The 9066-nt window shown below is 43.2% G+C and overlaps 1 long non-coding RNA gene across 2 annotated transcripts in view; it reads left to right on the forward strand.

Moving 5' to 3' along the window:
• Positions 1 to 1214: 1214 nt before the first annotated feature.
• The window catches only part of LOC138043181 (uncharacterized), an 11637-nt gene continuing 3785 nt past the window's right edge, over positions 1215 to 9066 (forward strand). The window contains exons 1-2 of one of the 2 annotated variants that reach the window (XR_011131205.1): positions 1215 to 1326; positions 1968 to 2969. This is a non-coding gene — a long non-coding RNA (uncharacterized lncRNA). The remainder of the gene's footprint in view (positions 1327 to 1967; positions 2970 to 9066) is intronic. The other variant, XR_011131210.1, reaches the window with a different exon arrangement.

Consider the following 9066-nt stretch of genomic DNA (forward strand, 5'->3'; position numbering starts at 1 on the left):
CAAAATGTAAGCGCTTTCATCGCTAAATGAATTCCAAATATTCGAACGGATTCCTGGCCGCCACATTGGTGCACCACCGCGGTTCCATACAAACTCTATAAATTTGCGAGAAACGCTTAGACGAATAACTTAGAAACGATGTCCAGCACAGAACTTCAGAATTGGTGAGGCGATTTATAAATGTGTTTCATACAACATTCCAAGTTTTTGGCTTATTTTATCAAACAGTTTCGACTTTATTTTTTTGTTGCGTGACAGTGAAAACGACCTATCGTTTCACCTTTAACATGGCCAGAGGGGTAGGCAGGTGGCGCTTTGATGAATAAGAATTTTTGCGAAGAGTTGAATAAACATGTTCTGTTGATAAAGAAAATATTTATATTGAAGTTGAATAATTAGATCCGTTCCATAAAACGTAACTTTGGGTGTTGACGTTGAATAAATATTCTTGTAGCACAAAAAATAGTCCGTGTGGAAGTTGAATGAATATAGTATTAACCCTACTATTTTTTTCGTGAAGTTGTTCTTTCTTTCATTTTGCGAATTCGCCGAAGCAATCCTAACAGGGACAAGTAATCCAGAGGTTTGCAGTGGGTCGGAGCTCAAGGCAAGCTGCGAGTGAGCGGGATCTAGAAAAAAAGGACAGGACGAATATATAGAAAGAGGAAAGCTGGGACGAAAACGAGGAACGGCGTGGGCAATGTTGGCAAAGAAGAACGGAGAGAGAGAGAGGGAGAAAGGGAGAGGGAGCGAGAGGGAGAGAGAAATGACATCCATTTTCTTCACCCCGTAAGTACAAATTAACCATGTATATATTCGATTCCCTTGGGTATACAACAATAGCGCGAATGCATAATTAATTTATTCTGCATGCATAGTGAAGTAGGGACCTGTACAGAAATCATTCCCAGCTCACTTCCGGTATAACGGTAGCCGTCTGTGGCTCAAAAACACTAGTAGGGAGCTTAAGCACGCACGTTTTTGAGACGCGAACGGCAACCGGAAGAGAACGTTTCGCGTGCCAGGACAGTGGTGTCTCCCAGATTTTTATACTAATCTTCTCTAATAGAGAAACGATACTCAGCAATGTAAATGTAGTTGTGTGAACACAAGTTAAAAGGGAAAACAGCTCACTTCCGGTTGCCGTCCGCGTCTCAAAAACGCGCTTGCTTTAAGCTCCCATAATATTGTAATCTTGTCGCAAAAGGAATTGTGGGAAACATAGTGCTTTGACGGCCATCTTTTGGGGAAAGTGCGATGCACGAACTACTCCAATGTCCCCACACTTTCTCGCGCTCGTTGCTTCTTTCACCGTCTTTCTCTGAGGTAAGTAATGCTGTCAGAAAGGTATGACTGATGCTACTTATCAAAGCATGGGCAAGATGTGTTTTCAACTTACATGTAGAGTCTCCTTGCGCTTCTGCCGTCATGTCTCATTCGGGCATTGGCATTACGGTGAATGAGGTGACTGTAGAGTGTTGTAAGCTATAGGAGTCCATGGAGTTGAAAATTAAGACTTGATGTCCCAGGGAAACCCTCATGGAGATTGTTTTAATTCGTATTTGCAATCCTTTTTGTGGTAAAAAATGTGATTTTGATCAGAGTATACATGTAACTAGAGTTTGTTATTTTATCTCACGTGGACGGAAGCCTGTAGGGAACATGTGAGATAATCCTGGGTGGATTAAAAAAAAAATGTGAATGCGAGATAGAAAATGCGACATACAGACTAGAAAATGCGAGATTAAAAACTAGAAAAATGTGAGATAGAAAATGCGACATAACAAACTAGAAAATGCCACAGGCGCCCCAAGCTCAGTGTGACCATGGCCGACAAAAATATAAGGATTTGTATGGGAATCCCGATAAAAAGCTTAAGAAGATTATTATATGAAAAAATTCTCAATTAAAAAGCGTAACCTAATTGCCAACGTGGGTAACTTCCTTCCTGTGTGGTTATTTTGCAGATCCTCAGGCGGTAACATTGCAAGAAAACAGCTTTCGAAAGGTACGCTTCCACACCACAGTGACCACGGCTTTGACCGTTGACAACAAACTGAGCCTTACTGGGGTGGCAGACCGTAGTTTTGTCAATCGCAAATTTCTTTATTCCCCTGGGTCCAGACATGACATTGACTCAAGCTTTCAAGGAATTAATATGCAAATAAACTTTATTCTCGTAGGATATTGTGCTTCGAATATTTTGTGGCTGACTTACTGAAGCCAGTGAAATTTAATTATTAGCGTCTGAGAGAACACAGTCGTGTCGGTAGACCCAGGGGAATAAAAAAAATCGCGGTTGACAAAAGACAGGAGGAAATTTTATTTTCATAAGTAATGTTAATTCCTTGAAAGCTTGATAAATACATTTACGATCGCGATGAGCCTACTACGTGCAAGTCCTATTAACTAGTAAAAGCTGCATGGACGTGCAAAAGTTTGTTCACTACGGCTTTCATTCGCGCATCTTTCAACGCTTTCTGGCTTCCAGAATGTGTTTTTGAAGTTTGTCAACAGGAAGGAGTCGTGACTGTGATTGGACAACACGACTGAGTCAATGTCATGTCTGGAACCAGGGTAATAAAGAAATTTGCGGTTGACAAAACTACGATCTGCTACCCCGGTAAGGCTCAGTTTGTTATCAATGGTCAAAGCCGTGGCCCCTGTGATGTGGAAGCTGTTTTCCTGCAATACTGCCGCCTGAGATTGTTCGCAGGACTGCTATTGTGTTGATGGTGGGTTGAGATGAAAGTTCAATCTTTGTCAATTGAATATGATGTGGAATTGTGACCGTGGGAACATTTTATCCAGGAGTATTTGGCTCAAATTTGTGGCACCTGAGAATTTAGAGTTTCCAGCCTTAGGATTTTATTATGCCGTTGACAACCACGAAATTGCAAAATGGCTCAAATTGTGTCAGATCTGGAAAATAACCACACAGGAAGGAAGTTACCCATGTTGGCAATGAGGTTAGGCTTTTTAATTGAGAATTGTTTCATATACATGTAATTATCTTCTTAAGCTTTTTATCGCGATTCCCATACAAATCCTTATATTTTTGTCGGCTATGCTCACACTGAGCTTGGGACGCCTTTGAAAATGAGATGGAAAATGTGACATAACAAACTAGAAAATACGAGATAAAGAAAATTTAAAGGTTTTCTTTAAATTAAGAACCTGGGAATCGAGGAGTGGGGAGTGGGGAATCCCTACAATAGAAATTTTGAAAACCGGGATTGTCGAAATGAAAATGAAGGAGGCCAGTGGAAATTTTATTAAAGGTGTGACAGGTGAGGTTTAATAGCAGCTTACATGTGCAATAAACAGATCATCAGCAGCAAACCAGTTCCAAATACATACTTTTTGACCTAAGATATTAAAATTCACGCTTTAACCCACTGTCCCTTTTAAAACTGTGCAACAGTGCAGCAGGTAAGCAAGATGGAGAAATAACTTTGCAGTCAGCTTGCCTTGCCTGTCGATTTCCCCAGCATATTTGCTGCCATAGAGACTGTTTTAGGGTAGTGATATAACAGTGAAAATGCAGGCAGAAACCCTAAGGATGCGAGAACATGTGACGTCACATTATTTTGAGACAGTTGTAACGGCTGATTCAACTGATCGAGGAAAATGTTCCATAAAAATTTCAAATCGCGATGTTTCTTTTCGAAAATTCATTTTATGGACAGTCAGATAAATAAAGTTCACTCACCTATTTTTTTCTGCATTGTCCTGAGTGATTTGCTGGGTTTTTGGGATGCTTCGATTTCCTCTTCAGATCGCCACATGCAATATAAATACCAAGGCATGCAACTTCCAAGACTGCTCATGGCTGAGTGCCTCCAGAATTTAGCTGAACTTCTCCCACTTCCAAAGGTCGCTCACCTCCCAGCCTTGGGTACGTAGAAAGTCGATAATTTTGCTAGCATTGTGCCAAAAATCATCCCTTTTACACGGCTCTGCGACCTAAAAATCCTGCTTGATTTTGAAACTTCGCGTAGGTTTTTGTTATTGCTAGATGATCTGGACACTGCTCATGCAACATTGGAATTTGATAATCGTCATCAAAATCAAATTAACCAATCAAAAAGCACAGATTAATAATTTTGTCTCTATTGGGGGAAATCTGTGCTTTTTGATTGGTTAACCCATTGACTCCCAGGGGTTCCCCATTGACGAGTAAAATCGTCTGGCGTTAGACAGTAAAATACTAAGTCCAGGGATGGCACTAGGATTTTTCAGTCTGGGTCCTGGGACCCGCATGTTCGGCCAAATTGGGGTCCCAAGCATTTGTTGGGGGTCCCAAAATCTTGGTGACCCACTGCGAGAAAAAGAGTATGTTTTAAATTATGAGAAAAAGAGAGTAACCAACTTGGAATTAATAATGATATTTTAGAATAAAGTAGATGTTAATGCTGGTAAGCAAATACTGGGCAGCGCCTGGGAGGAGAGCGTGACTTCCCATCACGTGACTACCTTATTTGGCTATTTCATTCATCCCGCCATGCGAGCCTTCTCAGTTTGACATTTCCAAGGCTCAACTAGTTCTGTTTTTTCCGTTGAGCAATTTAATCTTTGGTGGGGAATTTGCTGACCTCACAAACGCGGTTTTTTACGCCCCTTGCTATCTCAAACCTTTTATTTATTACTGGAACTCGGGAACAATTTATTGAACGGCTTCACACCGTTGTTCCTTCCGCACCATCTTGTAGCTCGCGTACACCAAGCGTCCATCTGACCAGCAGAGAAACGTTCACGCTCCACCGTGAACCCCCTTTACTTCAAGTGCCTCTGCTGAGGAAGTTTCATCCTATATAGACCCACCAGCAACTGTCACCATCCCTGACGATGCGCTGCTTGAAACAGCGGTCAAAACGGTCAAATTTTATTCCAAGATGGCGTCCAAGCAAGAAGAGCTTCACACACAGACACGTCCCCAACCACGTTAGCCACTCTTGTTTCCATCATCGTGGACGAAAATCGAGGAATCTACCGCCAAATCAGTTCCTGCTCCAACCTCAATAGCCTCCGCCTCAATCTGTGCAACCTCGACAAACTCCCGCCATTTGCTACTCACCGACGACTTCGACTTCATCGCCAGCCTTCTCAACCATCCCAGTGCCAGCAACAACATTCCTTCCCCATTTTTCAAGGACAGTCGCCGTTATCAGCACATGTTCCAACCAAAGTTAAACGCGCAACATTAAAGGGTGAGTATGTTGAGTTTGTCGCGGTGCTGCCAGAAAACTCGCGCCTTTCAGATAACGACCTTCCCGGGCTTTCCATTTCCTTTATCGGTAAACCACAAAGAGTTCCCCCCTCCTCTCGGAAAAAGTAAGCCCAGCTCGATTCTTGTCGGCATTTTCTGTATGGTTTTCTCAGGGGTGGATCCAGGATTTTTCATGAGTGATTTGCACCAACTAAACTAGGGGGGTTTGGGGGCATGCTCCCCCAAGAAAATTTGAAATTTGGTGCTCTCCGAATGCCATTTTCCCGCACCATCATAACATTGGCCTCGACAGTCATCCATAGATAGTCCTAAATCAGCTATATTAAATCTTTGAAAGCTGCTCCTGTCGTTCCATCCTCACAAAGGTAGAATCCCACAAACCCTTCTCTGACTGTTTTGGTTGAATCAAGAAATCTGATCACCACTGAAAGATTTTCTTTGTTTGATACATCAGCTGCTTCGTCAGACATAATAGAAAAATAATTGCTCTCCCTGATTTCCTGCGACAAATTATTCACTATGATAGCACCCACAGTTGTAATCATCTTGTTTTGACGGGTTTAAGAAATATGTCGCATTTCTGGGTGCAGTTTTCAAGTGACGTTGCAGTGTTTGATCACCGCTGTCAATTCGAAATTCTAATAGTGCCTGAAAGTTTCCAGAAAGACTGGCATTTTGTGGATCATCATCTCGTGGACCTCTGAGGGCTATGTTGTTTCTTTCGCAAAAAAATTATTGTCTTGAACAGGGATTTCAGAATTTCGCGATTTGTTTTGATTTGTTGTTGAAGTAAGCTGTTTATCTGTCGCTCAATTGGGAGCGATTTTCTTGTCATCTTTCTCAAAAAAAAAAAAAAAAAAAAAAAATTAAAACAAGAAGGATAGTTGATTTCGTGAACTGCAATAAAGGGCTGAAAAATAAGGTTTGGAAGAAATTTGAGTGATTTCTGCAAGTCACTTGAACTACTCTGGATCCACCCCTGGTTCTGCACTTCTCACTTCTTTTCCCCAAAGGGCGGTAGAGATGTTCCCCTATCAAGCGACCATTCGATTACCCAAAGGAAGTTGCGGGCTTGGCATGGCCTTCCTATGATGTTGACTTTCGTAGGAAAACAGCCACAAACCTCCCCCTCTAAAACAGACATCTAACCCAGGGTCCAAATTAACTTGTACATTTTGACCTGTTTTATGGATACCAGAAAGCAACGACCTCATGGTCTTGTGTATGTGTCAAGCACTATCTTTTCACTTTCAAAAACGCACATTTTGGAGAGAAAAGGTATCCAACCTCGAATGTACATGTAATAATGAAATCTATCTGCCCCCTAGTTTGTCGAAAATTTCAGCTACGGAAACACTAGTCACACCCTGTCGAACACAATCTGCCGTAGTGGTACATTCCTCACACCAGTCCTTGAATCTCTTTACTGAGTCGTTTTTCCCCCTGCAATACATATTTTATGAGAAACAACGGCTTGTGAGGTTATGGAGGTTGTTAACGGAAAAACTCCTTCATTTCTATTTCAAAACAGTCTCAGGATAAAAAGTAAGACACCTCTTGGCAAACAGATCTGACCTTAACAATGGTGACCAGTTGTGAAATTCTGGTCGCCAGTACTCAATTTTGTAGTCGCATTAGCAACCAGGAAGGCGCAATTTCAGACCCTGTACCCTGCCTCCAGAATAATCCCCATTCACCCCTGAGGGAGCTCCAGGGAATGGCCCGGAAAAACCACTACTACCTCTACACAGCCCTTCCCGTTGGCCTACGGAGTGCCCCTTCATTTTTAATCAGCTTTCCATATCCCCCTCCCTGTTCGACCTGCTCACAAGTTCACCCTGATCCCCTTTTGTTACTCATCGGTGCAATACAGGCTCCTGCGGCACGTTTATGTTTATCTGGCAGCACTTGACAACCTTCACATTGAGTCTGGCTGTCTCCTGGACATTCTGGCTATGCCAGTCCTTCACAAGTTTGAGGGGGATCAAGCTCTCCCCTGGGAATGCAAGAAGGCTTGCCACCTGATCACCTCATCAGTTCTCCATAGCATCTAAGTATACTAAGTTACAACCTTTTAAGTCTACCAAATGTTGACTCCTTTATGTTATGGGCTGCACTTACCCTTTCATTTTTTGGCTTCTTAAGAAGCAGCGAATTTGCCTGCAATGGGAATTTCGACCCTCAGTCCCACCTTGCTAGAACAGACATTTCTTTCCATCCCAACATCCTTCACCCTACTTCATTTGACACTGCAATTTAAAAGTCCAAAACTGACCCTTTCTGGGAGACAGCCAGGCTCAGTTTTGCAAGGTCAAACTCAGACGTTTTATGCATCGTCTGCCCTGCAAGATTATATGCTCAAAACTGCAACTCAAGACCCTGGCCAGCTACTCTTCAGCTTCTCCTGTGGACCATATCTCACCCAGACTTCACACACCAACAACTTATGGTCTCTCTTAAACCTCTGTGACAATGACAGCTCCTCCTCTGCCTCTCACAGCTTTAGTATTGGTGCTGCTACAACCGGCAGAATCACTGGCATTTTCAACTGGCTCTTCAAATTCTGGGTCGCTGGAATCCTAACACATACCAAGATTACATCAGAACTCCAAAGGAAACAATATGTCAGGTTCCTCAGTCATTGGCCTCTTGCTCCTCCTGCTAACAACCCCCTGGAATCCTTGAAAGCACTTGAGTATCTCATTGAAACTTGGATTTTCCTAACAATCAGTAATGATCTATGACTGTTCCTTGGATAACTTAATTCATATTTTCCTGTATCGTCCTGAACCTATAGTGTTTTCACCTATGGGTACAGCAATCATGTTGGCATCCCCCTGGAAGCCTGCTGTGTGCGTTTGGTTCCCCCCCCCCCCCCCCCCCCACCCTCATTTCTCCTCAATACGATTGCCTTTCATCCCCTTTTCAGCCACATGCCAGCCATCACATGGGTGAAAGCACTATCCTAAGCTTAATGCCATGTTTCTCCTTTAAAACAAAAAAGGAAAAAGGCCCATTCGACACTTGAGGGCTTTCTGTGACATTCTCTTTCCTTGGGCTTTCTGCCCTCTCAAGTTCATGTAGTACTATTGGAAATGACTATTTTGACGGAAATGTTTTGCACGAGGGTCCTATCCCCTCCAGCCAAATGTGTTGTGCGAGGGTCCTATCCCCTCCAGCTGAATGTTTTTGTGTGAGGGTCCTACCCCCTCCAGTCGAATGTTTTGTGCGAGGGTCCTATCCCCTCCAGTCGAATGTTTTTTGCGAGGGTCCTATTCCCTCCAGTCAAATGTTTAGTGCGAGGGTCCTATCCCCTCTAGTCAAATGTTTAGTGCGAGGGTCCTATCCCTTCCAATCAAATTTTTTGTGCGAGGGTCCTATCCCCTCCATTCAAATGTCTAGTGCGAGGGTCCTATCCCCTCCAGTTAATTGTTTTGTGTGAGGGTCCTATCCCCTCCAGTCTCTATGCGATGCCCATTGGCTTTGGTTTTCTAATTTTTTTTTTTTTTTTTTTTTTTTATGCTCATGTTGTACTTTCGACCCCTATCTCCACTCGTCGGTTCTCTACTTTCACCTTTGGGGCAGGCAATGTTTGCTTTTCGCTATTGCAACTCCGTGGAGATGGGGTCATTTTTTTGTCTCCCTTGTCAAATCGGGAGCAAAACCACTAAATGGGCTTCGCACAGGGCACTCCTCGTTTATCTCGGCGTTTTGGGCGGGGAATTGCTGCCTGCGGCACCCCTTCAGCCCTGTGCTGAAGCCCCGTTAGGGAGGGGGCATATTGTTACTCTGCTGGACTGGGTTAACTTAGCCCCAGGACATTATGCCAGCAACTA

Source organism: Montipora capricornis, chromosome 1, assembly GCF_036669925.1.
Source record: "Montipora capricornis isolate CH-2021 chromosome 1, ASM3666992v2, whole genome shotgun sequence".
Classification (NCBI taxonomy): Eukaryota; Metazoa; Cnidaria; class Anthozoa; order Scleractinia; family Acroporidae; genus Montipora; species Montipora capricornis.